Here is a 12,607-nt window from a genome sequence, read left to right on the forward strand (position 1 = left end):
TTGAGCCATTCTTGCATACCTGGGATGAATCCCACTTGGTCGTGGTGTATAATACGTTTAATGTATTGTTGAATACGATTAGCAAGTATTTTGTTAAGTATTTTTGCGTCTAGGTTCATCAGAGAAATTGGTCTGTAATTTTCCTTTCTTGTGATGTCTTTGTTTGGCTTTGGTACTAGGGTAATGTTGGCATCATAGAAGGAGTTGGGCAACGTTCTTTCCGTTTCGATGTTTTGGAATAGTTTCAGCAGGATTGGTGTGAGTTCTTACCGGAATGTTTTGTAGAATTCACCTGTGAAGCCATCTGGCCCGGGGCTCTTCTTAGTTGGGAGATTTTTGATAACTGATTCTATCTCTCTGCTTGTGATTGGTTTGTTAAGATCATCAATTTCTTCTTTTGTCAATATGGGCTGCTTATGTGTTTCTAGGAATTTGTCCATTTCCTCTAGATTGTCATTTTTGTTGGAATAAATTTTTTCAAAATATCCTCTTATGATAGTCTTTATTTCTGTTGGGTCAGTGGTGATATCGCCTTTCTCATTTCTTATTTTGTGTATTTGCATCTTCTCTCTTTTTTTCTTTGTTAGTGCTGCTAAAGGTTTGTCAATTTTGTTAATCTTCTCAAAAAATCAGCTCTTGGTCTTGTTTATCTGTTCAAGTGCTTTCTTATTTTCTATTTCATTTAGTTCTGCTCTTATCTTTGTTATTTCCTTCCTTCTTCTTCCTGTTGGGTTACTTTGTTGTTGTTTTTCTAATTCCTTCAAATGTGCAGTTAGTTCTTCGATTTTTGCTCTTTCTTCTTTTTTGATATATGAATTTATGGCTATAAACTTCCCTCTCAGTACTGCTTTTGCTGCATCCCATAAATTTTGGTATGTTGTGTTATCATTATCATTTGTTTCAAGGTAGTCATTGATTTCTTTTGAGATTTCCTCTTTGACCCATTGTTTTTCTAAGAGTGTGCTGTTTAATTTCCAAATCGTGGTGTGAAATCTGGGCTTCTGTCCCTTGCAAATCTCCAGCTTGACTCCACTGTGGTCAGAGATAATGTTTTGTATGATTTCAATCTTTCTGAATTCGTTCAGCCTTTCTTTGTGGCCTAGCATATGATCTATCTTGGAGAATGATCCATGTGCGCTTGAGAAAAATGTATATCCTGCTGTGTTTGTGTGTAGCGATCTATATATGTCTATTAGATCGAGCTCCTCTAATATACTATTCAGATGTTTTGTTTCTTTGGTGATTCTCTTTTGAGATGTTCTGTCCAGAGTTGATAGTGGTGTATTAAAATCCCCCACTATAGTTGTAGATGTATCTATTCTTTCACTTAGTTTTTCCAGCGTTTGCCTGACGTATTTAGAGGCACCCTTGTTAGGGGCATAGATATTTATGATTGTTCGATCTTCTTGACAGATTTTCCCTTTCACTAAAATGTAGTATCCTTCTTTGTCTCTCACAATTGTTTCACATTTAAAGTCTATTTTGTCTGATATTAATATAGCTACTCCTGCCTTTTTTTGGTTATTGTTAGCTTGTATGATTGTTTTCCAGCCATTCACTTTCAATCTCCATGCTTCTCTGGGTCTAAGATGTGTCTCTTGTAGACAGCATATGGATGGGTTATATTTCCTTATCCAATGTCCCAGTCTGAATCTTTTGATAGGTGAGTTTAATCCGTTGACATTCAGTGTTATTACTATCAAGGAATTATTTGTGTTAGCCATATTTTGATTGGATTTGTGTTTGTCATATTTTGTTTGTATATTTTTTTGGTCTTTTTTTTTGTTGTTGTTGTTGGTCTTATACTCTCCTCCAACTTTGCCTTTCCTGTTTTTTCCTTTCTTCCTGCAGAACTCCCTTTAGAATTTCTTGAAGGGGAGGTTTCTTGTTGGTATACTCTTTCAGTTTCTGTTTGTCTGTGAATATTTTGAACTCTCCATCATGTTTGAATGCTAGTTTAGCTGGATAGAGTATTCTTGGTTGGAAGTTTTTTTCCTTTAGTACCTTGACTATATCATACCACTGTCTTCTTGCCTCCATGGTTTCAGAAGAGAAATCAGCACTTAATCTAATTGAGCTTCCCTTGTATGTGATGGTTTTCTTTTCTCTTGCTGCTTTTAGGATTTTCTCTTTGTCTTGAGCCTTGGATAATTTGATAAGTATATGTCTTGGGGTGGGCCTGTTGGGGTTTATGACTTGTGGAGTGCGCTGTGCTTCTTGGATATGTACATCTGTCTCTTTCAGTAGATTTGGGAAGTTTTCAGCCATTATTTCCTGCAACACTCCTTCTGACCCCTTTCCCTTCTCTTCACCTTCTGGAATGCCTATAATACGTATGTTTGAGCATTTTGCATTGTCATTCAGGTCCCTAAATCCTAATTGGATTTTTTCTATCTTCTTATTGACCCCTTCTACTATCTGTTTGATTTCTGAGGTACTGTCTTCCACATCACTAATTCTCTGCTCTGTCTCTTCTAGTCTGCTGATATTTGCTGCAAGTGTATTTTTGATTTCTTGAACTGTGGTGTTCATTCCCATCATATCTGTTATGTTTTTGCGTATGTCTGCAATTTCCCCTCCAAGTGATGTCTTCATGTTGTTAACCTCTTTCATTACTGCATCAAATTTGTCGGTGATGAATGTTCTGAGTTCTTTCATTGCTTGTGCCAAGTTTTGCTCCCCTTCGTGCTTATTGGTTTGTTGATTGGATTCAGTCATGTTTTCCTGATTATTGGTTTGGTTTGTAGATTTTTGTTGCTTTCTGGTCATCTCTTTATTTTGACGAATTTAATCAGTTCCTTAGCTTCTTTGTCTGCTTTTGGAGGTTAATTAGTTGTTATTTTTGCATAGGTGTTATATCTTCTCTTTGTCACTTTTTTCTTCTTACTCAAGTTACTTGTTGTTGGTTAAGTTCACTTTAGAAGAAAGTATTACTGTTGGGAAAAGGCAATTGTGTCAGCAAGGGTAAAGTGTCAAGTGGTATTGGTAATGTATGTTAACAAAGCAAGAATATGAGATCTGGGAGGATGGAGGTTAGATTCATGTAGATTGTATAGAGTTATAGCTGTAGGTAGAGTATCTTTTATGAAGTAGATGACTGAATATAGGCGGAATATGGTATGAACTACAAAGCTATTGTTTTCATGAGAGAAGGAAAAAGAAAAGAAAGGTAATAGTTTCAAGAGTGGATAACAGACAGAAAACAGAACAAAGGTATTAGAAATTAAGAGTTAGACACTTTGTGGATCAAAGAATGGGAGGTGGGGGGTGGAATATAGGAGAGACAGTAGATGATAGTGGTTATCAAGATGCAGGGGAAGAGGGATAGTGTAGGTAGCCTAAATCAGTTCACACAGAAATGAGGCAGTGGAGGATGGGAAAACCCAGCAAATGTGAGGTGTTCCCTGTAGCACGTATTGTGTACTTGAATTAAAATAAAATAAGTGGAAAATGAGGGACAAGAGGGAAAGAGAAAACCGAAAAAAAAAAAACACTAATTATAATAAAGAAAAAAAGAAAGACAAGAAGAAAGGAAGAAAGAAAAAGAGGATAGGCAAGCGGTGGGGAACAGATGGGGGGAGAGAGATACAGGTATACACGTGTCACAATTGCAACACTATCTAAAACAACAACCAAAAAAACCCCTAAATATCTGTATAAAAAAAAAAAAAGGACTTTGGGGGAGACGCTAGGAGAAAAGACTAGGGGATAATGCAATATTAGCAATCAGGACGTCAAAAAGAGTAAAAAATAAGATAAAGTGAAAATAAAAACAAAACAATATGAACCATTAAAGATAAAATGCAAACGTTGAGGTTCAGGGCACTCAAGGACCCCAGGTAGACCCCAGAGCGTGATGGATTCAGGGGTGGAAAGTCTGAGACACTGAAGACTCAAGAGGTGTGAGTTTGGGGTGTGGACCACCAGAGTTCAGGGGACCCAGACCTGGCAAGCTCAAATCTGGTCCACAGAAAGCTTAGGAGCCCCGCAGTGCAACACAGCCCTCAGGGATCCCCATAGCTGGGTGCCAGCCCTGTGGGGGAAGCCAGATCCGCGAATTTTATATTGAATTTCTGATCCCTGAAATTCACCTACTCCTCAGGGTATCAGCCTTTGGACAGCTCCCTCCCTGTGCTCCCTCGCAACGGCCACTTGAGGGCGCCTCTACACCACGGCCAGTTCAATGACCCAGATCCCAAGCCCCGCCGGGTGGGGTGGGCTTCAGCTGGAAACGCCGAAAACAGACTCCAAGATCCGAAATCACAAACTTCGCAAAATATCCTCCAATCAGCTTCCAGACGTGTCCTCCTCCCTCACTGCACCCTACAACAGTCTCCCAATTGTGTCCCCTTATTGTCCAAAATCCAATTCCGTTGCAGATCGGCAGCCGGACCTGTGGGGATGGGGCTCCAGGCGGAAGCGCTTTACCCCCTGTCCGGCGACTAAAACGTCCCCCGCTTCACAAGAAAACACCGTCTGTCTCCCCAAATCAATCTGCAAAGGAGTCTTGTCCCAACAATCCCTCACCAGCCAGCCCAGTATCCGCGAATTTCTCAGCACCGCAAAGCCTCTAGTAAAAGGAAAAAAAAAAACAAAAACCCTGGCCGCGGCTCCGGAGCTTCAGGAGCACCCGCTACCGCGGCTCCGCCCACCCAAGGAGGGAACTTCCCGAGCCCAGCTGGGACCTCCGTTTATATATTATAGATGTATCCTCTCTGTTACCTTCCCACCGAATTGACGTCCAGACACCTTCCAACCAGCAAAAATCCCCGAAACAGCGCGGTCTCAAAGAGCCTTCAACGCTGCCCAGCCGCCCCCTGCAGAGACACTACCAGGCAAGCTCACGCAGCCACCATCTTGCCGAAAAGCCCCCATGACTGTAGTCATTTTATACTCAATCCTACTCCTAGGCCCAGGCAACTATCAGTCTACTTTCTGTCTCAATGGGGTTCCCATTTCTGACATTTTTTTATGATTCCATTTTATGCTGCAATGAAAATCCTTGTATACATCTATTTGCCTATGGTTGTAATTACTTAAATGTGAGATCAAAGGATAATTTTATATTTAGCTTTTCTTGAAAATTGCTTTTAGTGACACTTGGTATCAATATGAGTTCAAATTCACAGGCACCTAGAATGGAAAAATATCTCTAAAAAAAAGTTTAAGTGATTTTCATTCATATTAGCTGGAATAGGGGGATATATGGTCACTTTTGTGGCTTGGACAATTTTCACATTTTGTCCTTGTTTAGACATAATTCCAGAATAGCCTTATTTTTCTGGCTTGATCCTTTGTGTTCACAGAATGGCCTTTTCTGATTTTGATGTTCTATGAATTCATTTATGCTCAAACATTTCGACAAACATACCTAAGTGTGAATGCCAGGCCTGCCCCAAAATATAGGGACTGCTTTTGTTCTTCTCAATATAATTTGTATAAAATTTTAGTTAATATCAAGGAGCTCTATTATCAGTTCTTTTCTTAAAATTCTCCATTATTTAAAAGTATTTGAAGTAATTAATTAGGAATGATAGTGATCAGCAGTGTCTAGAATTCTTGGACTAGAGAATTTACCTAGCTTCTAGTCCTTCCCAAGTCTTTGACCCAGAGACTATTAACTTCACATAATAAGGGCCTAAAATATTCATTCTTAAGATACAGAATAATAAGGGAGGAGATAGATTAGCAGACATACAGTAACTACAACTCTTAGGATATTACACAATGTAAATTTCTTGCCCTCGTAATAGGCTTGTTGAAGGCAGTTAAATTACTTGAGTTAAGATTTATAGTTAAGTGTACCATTCTTTTCCAACAATTCTTGAAATGTCCTCTTTTTCATAGCAACATCATTTTTATAAATAAAATGAAAAAAGTGATTTTCAAAGATAACTACAATTGTTGACAGATAGATCATTCTAAACTCTCTGTTTCTGTGATCAGTCAGAAGACATTGTATATCTCCTCAAAAATTGGTATTCTTTCTCATGTTTCTTAGGCAATATTGTTTTCTTCATTATTTATGTTTTAATATTTTTTTCTTGGCAGTTGTTTCTTTCACCGAAATTGATTTTTTTCCAAATGTATGTTTCCACTTAATTTTTTTGTAGTACATTTAACATCTGGCATTAGTTGTATTTTATTTTGTTAAATTTACCATCCTTTCCTTCATAGATTGTGATTTTTTTCTGTAAGACAAGAAACTAATTCACTTCCTGAAATTTTTCTTTTATTTCTTTGTCATTTTTTATTTTGAATTTTAAATGAAATATGTGCTTTTGCATGTTATGTAATATTAATAGAAATATGATACCTTGACTATATAAATTTTTGGCTAATTTTCTCACAAACACTTATAAAATAAAATAACACATTATTTCTTTTGTAGACTAAAATGACATATTCAACAAATATTTTTAAATATTAAAAATGCATGCAATAATTGTGTTATTTCTGGGATTACCATTACATTTATTTATGTATCTCTTCATTATGTATAATGCTATTTTGATTGCTGAATATATGTAATGCATTTTAATAGCTAGTTATGATCACTGGTCCATACAATTTTTCAATTTTCATTTATCTTTAATCCCAACTGAAATTTACTTCAGTGTTTTTCCAAAATAACTCATTAGGGATTTTGATTAGAATTTTGCTGGTTTTGTAGATTAATATTAGAGATGAATATTTATGTTACTTGATTTCTTCATAAAGGAACATAACATATCGTTCTAGGTTTTCAAGTTCTATTTATTTCCCTCACTAAGTTCTTATAGATGATTGATTTCTCTAATAACTACCCTAACTACCTCAGTCCTCTGTTAATGTTTAAATAGCCCACACCAGGGCACAAAAGAAACCTACCTAAATGAGTGCATATTTACAATTCTTTCTTTTCTTTCATATGTTATATGTACATTAACTGTAATCATTTATTTAAGGCTGAACCACAAATAAGCTGAAAACGTAGTGGCTCAAAATAGCATTCCTCACTTCTCTCTCACAGTTTCTGTGGTTCAGGAATTCAGGCATTGGAAAGCTGAATGTGCCTCCATGTTTCTCATGAAATCACAGGAAAATACTTGCCCAATCTCCAGTCACCTAAGACCATGAATAGGCTGGAAGATACATTTCAAGGTGGCCAAGCCATGTGGCAATTGCTAAAAGGCCTCAGTTTCTCTCCAAAGGGCCCCCACAGTACAACTCGAGTATCCTCAGGACATGACATTTGGCTTCCCCAGAGAAAGAGGTCCATGAGAATGTGGAAGCTACAATACTTTTCAGGATCTAGCCTTGAATGCTATGCACTATTGGATCCACAGTGTTCTTTTGGTCACTCAAACTACCCAGGCTTAAAGTGGGAGGATTCATGAAGCAAGTTTCATGGGGCCATCTCATACAATGGATACTATACAGTGTCATTCACAAATCATAAATATAATCAGATGAATTTTGATTCCTATATAAATTCTCAAAACCATACCCCTAGCTATACATAGAATATTTCCATCACACCAGAAATTTGTCTCTTTCTTTTTCAGTCAATTTCATCCCCCAGAGCAAATACCTTTCTTATTTTTTCACCACAGATTAATTTAAGCAATTCACACTAAAGGAATCATATTGTATATATAATTTTGTTTCAGTTACTTTTACTTGACATGTTATCTGAGAAGCAACCATATCATTACATGAAACAGTGATCTGTTCTTTTTATGTCAAATGTATTATATTTCATCACTATATTGAAATATAGTTATTCCATAATGGTTTGAGGCTGGAGATTAATAAGGGGCAGAAAACCAGAATATGCACAAAGATATGGAAGTGATACAATACACTCTTGAGCAAGCAATAAGTTTGTAGGAACATAAAACAACAAATTAATCTCAAAACAGACAGAAAGAATGAAATAGGAAAGAGTAAAGCAGTAAATAAATTAGAATTAAAAAACAGCAGAAAAACTTAACAAAATCAAAAGATGGATGAAGATTAATAAAAATGAAAAACTCAGCTAGAGGAATAAAGAAAAAAGAGAAAAGATACAAATATATATATATATATATATATATATATATATAAAAGCAGAGGGGATATCACCACTCGTCCCACAGAAATGCAAAATATTGTATGAGAATACTTTAAAAAATTTGTATGCCAACTATTACCAAAAATGCATTAAAAATAAAAAACAAAATTGGAGGAATCACAGTGCCTGACTTTAAAGCATACTACAAAGCTACTGTGGTAGAAAATTGCATAAAACTGGCACAAGGATAGACATATTGAACAATGGAACCAAATTCAGAATTCTGATATTGAACGTCACATATAAGGTCAACTGATATACTACAAAGCCCTCAATCCCAGTCAACTGGGACAGAATAGTCTCTTCAACAAGTGGTGCTGGGAGAACTAGATATTGATATCCAAAGGAATGAAAGATGTTGGCCAACTCATGCCCTGTTCAAAAATCAACTCAGGATGGATCCAAGATGTGAATATAAGAGCCAAGATCATAAAAGTCCTAGAAGATAATGTAGGGAAGCATTCATGAGATTTGTAGTAGGAAATGGTTTCATAAACTTTATACATCAATGTCTGAGCAAAGAAAGAAAAAATAAATAAATGGGACCTCCTCAATAGTAAAAACTTTTGTGCTTCAAAGAGGTTTGTTAGGAAAGTAAAATGACTGCCTACACAATGGGAGCAAATATTTGGGAACAATTTATGTGCTAAGGGCCTCATATGCAGAATATATAAGGAAATTCTACATCTGAAAAATAAAAAGATAAACAACACATTTAAAAAATGGGCAAGAGATTTGAAGAGACACTTTTTCAAAGAAGAAGTATAAATGTCTAAAAAGCACAAGGAAAGTTGTTTAACATGCCTAGCATTTATGGAAATACAAATCAAAACTATAATGGAATATCATTGTGCAGTTAGTAGACTAGCAGCTATTTAAAAAAAAAAAAAACACCACACAGATGGCAGCGGATGTAGCTGAGATTAAGTCCCTGCTTCCCAAGTTCATAGACATGGTCTTTTATTCAATCCCAGGTACCTCCTTAATAAAACTTAAAACAGTAAACAAAACAGAGATCTCCAAGTGTTGGAGAAGATGTGTGGAAAGACAAAACTCATCCATGCTGGTAGGAATGTAAATTGGTACATCCATTGTGGAGGATCATTTGGCAGTTCCTCATCAACAGAACTGGGAAAAATGTTGGAAGGGGACAGAGTGGAAATCCCCTTTGTTTTTGATGTAACATTTATATTAACGAACCTCTTTGAAAATAAAAAAAATGTAAAATACATCATTGATTTCCATGCAATAAACCACCATTATTTCTTTTAATTTTTTAAAAGAAGCTTTAGTTTACAGAAATGTTACATTAAAATATAGGGAATTCCCATAGACTCACCTCCTCCCCCTACCACACTTTCCTACATTAACAATATCTTTCACTGAGGTGGTGAATTTGTTACAACTGATGGACACATATTGAAGTATGTGTTCTTCACATACTTCATGAACTGTGGACTGTAGTTTACAGTACAGATTACACTCTGCCCCAAAGTTTTATAGATTATGTCAACATGTATAATGTCTTTGTATCCATCATTGAAATGTCATGCAGGACAATTCCAGTCTCCCAAACTTGCCCCATATTACACTTATTCTTGCCTCTCTCTTCCCTCCTAACCTCTGGTGGTCACTCCCTTTAAGTCAATGATAAAATTTCTTCCATCGCTAGAATAATCCTAAATCTTTAATAGAAGGGTTCTTAATCAGGAATCCACAGATGCCCAAGGGATCCATGGAAAGATTTCAGAGATTCTGTGAGCCTGAATTGAAAAAAAATCAACTTGTGATCTTTACTGTCTCTGACCTCTAACTGAAATCTAGCATTTCCTTCACATATAAATGTATGCAATAAATAAATTACAGTAGTATTCATTTCATCTGACTGCAAAGATGTATGTGGTACTAAAAAAAGTTAAGAACTCCTCCTTATTAGAATACTAATGTCTACTTTATTATACATTGTTTGTTTCCCAATCTCACAGATTATGGGATGGTGATGCCCACTTTAATTGAGAGGGGTCTTACATTCCAAGAGGCAGATGGATGGAACTATCTTGCTTGCAGTTACAGACACTCTGTTCCTTGTTGTCCTGGGTGAGTACAATGAACTGGAGTGTAGGTATTGCAACTCTGTTGATATTCAGAGTTCAACTGCCATATAAACCGACCAAAGATTTAAGTCTCTGGGACATATATTTAACAAATGTTGTACTAATTATAGTTTCAAATAAAAGGGGCAGAAGAACCATGTGTAGGGAAACTGTAAATGAATCTAAGTCTGTTATGCTGGGGAGCATAAATTGCAAAGTATGACCCACTGATAAGGTGCAGAATTCCTGAGCTTGTGTGTCCTGCTTAAAGTTAGACTCTAGATGTCTCTAGAGTCCTCAGGAGCTCTGCTGTTTGAGGCAGTCATACTGTGGCAGTCAATGAGATCCTGCTGAGACATGCGTGAGAGTAACCTCTGGAATGACCTCCTGACTCACTTTGAAATGTCTTAGCCAAAAAAGGCCAATTTTATTTACTATTTCCCCTTTTGGCCCATGCCTTTTCCCAGACTATGATTTCTTTCAAAACAACATTATATATAAGTAATTATTACCTGAAATTATATTGATAAGATTAGACTGTGCATCTACTTTAAATTTTAAGATAGCCCCACTGAGGTATATATTTTGGAACTTTTCCTAGTTTATTAAAGTGTCTGTTTCTAAAGGCTTCATAAATATTTGGACATTCCTTTCTGTTTTCTTACACTATTTTTTCTAAGTTTTGAAATCAACACCAAAATTTTGATTAATTTTACTTCTGTTTTCTTTTAATTCCTTATTATTTTCTTTTTTATTTTTTCATAACAACTAATATTACTTTGCTATGTTGTATAACTAGATGTCAACAAAATATACAACACCAATGTCTGACTCATATATACTTTATATTTTGCATATAGTATATTGAATTGTTAAATATAATACGCTTATCTTTGAGTTGTTTATTTTAATGTATTTATATTACTTATGTTTAGGCAAATTATCATCTAAATTAATGTGTTTTCATAAGCTTGTCTGTACATTTTTACAAGTAAACTTTAAAATTATTTTTCTAATTTATGAGAAAATATCTCAAAAATCTTTTATTATAATTTCATTTACCTCATAAAGTTATTTTAGAACAGTAGACATATTTACAATAGTTTGTCTCTAATATAAAATAATGTACATCAGCTTATTTATTCTCTTATTTTATTTCTCTCAGATTGTTCTGTTTTCTTTAAAAGTTCACATATATATGATTTAGTATTATTTATATATAATTCAAATTTTTACTCAGATAATGAGTAGGATTTTTTTCATTCAAGTTTTCCTAAAGCTTCAGATATTACTGGTATCTGAAATGCTCATGAAATTTTTTTACATTTACAGTTGGCTTTCTTATTTTAAAATATAAGTATCATCTGAATATCTTCCTTTTCAATAATTTTACCTAATATTCCACAACAATTTGTGTGAATACCTATCTACCTTTATTTGGTTTTATATGTAGGTGTGTAATTTTTGTGTCATATAATAATTCTATGTTTATCTTTTTCAGGAACTATCAAATTTCCATGGTGTCTGGGCCACTTTACTCTCCAGCCATGTCGGAGAGTTGCAATATTGTCTCCTTTTCCTCAACACATTTTATTTTCCTTTCTTTTATTCTTTTATTATTAAGCCATTCTAGTGCAGTGAAGTGGTATCACACTGTTTCTTTTATTTGTTTTCCTATGATGCCTAATAATATTTAGCATAGTCTTACATTCTTATTGTTCATTTTTTCATCTCTGGAGAAATTTGATTTGAAGCCCTCTGCCCATTGTTTAACTGGGTTGTTTCTCTTTTTGTTGTTGGGTTGTGAGAGGGGTTTATATATTTTGTACACTATTTTGTACACTAGACCCTTACAAGATAGGTGATTTGCATATATCACATATCTGTAATTTTTTTTTCAATTTCTTATTATCACCCTTCGATGCACAGGTTATTTTAAATATGACTTACAGTTTGAGGTCAAGGAAATACCTAAATCAAGGCATTATCAAGGCAATTCTTCTAGAAAACAGCCTTCTGCTGATCCTTGCTCCTCTGACACATGGCAAGGGACATGGCAGCATCTGCTGGCCTCTCTTCCCTTTTATGGGTTTCCTTACTTTCAGGTTTTTGCTTCCCGGCCTTTACCCCTTGTCTGTTCTAAATTTACTGCTCCCAGCATGGAATTACTATTGAAATGCTACTTACTCCTGGTGGTTGCCCTGGGTCCCGGGGCAGGGATAGGGAGGAATAGAATAGATGGAACAGGGGGCATTTTGGCAGAGAGGAAAGTGTTCTACATGATCTTGCTATGATGGATACAGGCCATGTTGAACTGCATCAAAGTTTATAAAAGTGTATGCTCCAAAATGTGAACTAAAATGCAAACCAATTACCCTGGTTCATAGTTGTTTCAATTTTGGACATCAGTTGTAATAAA

Source organism: Dasypus novemcinctus, chromosome 2 (genome assembly GCF_030445035.2).
Source record: "Dasypus novemcinctus isolate mDasNov1 chromosome 2, mDasNov1.1.hap2, whole genome shotgun sequence".
Lineage (NCBI taxonomy): Eukaryota > Metazoa > Chordata > Mammalia > Cingulata > Dasypodidae > Dasypus > Dasypus novemcinctus.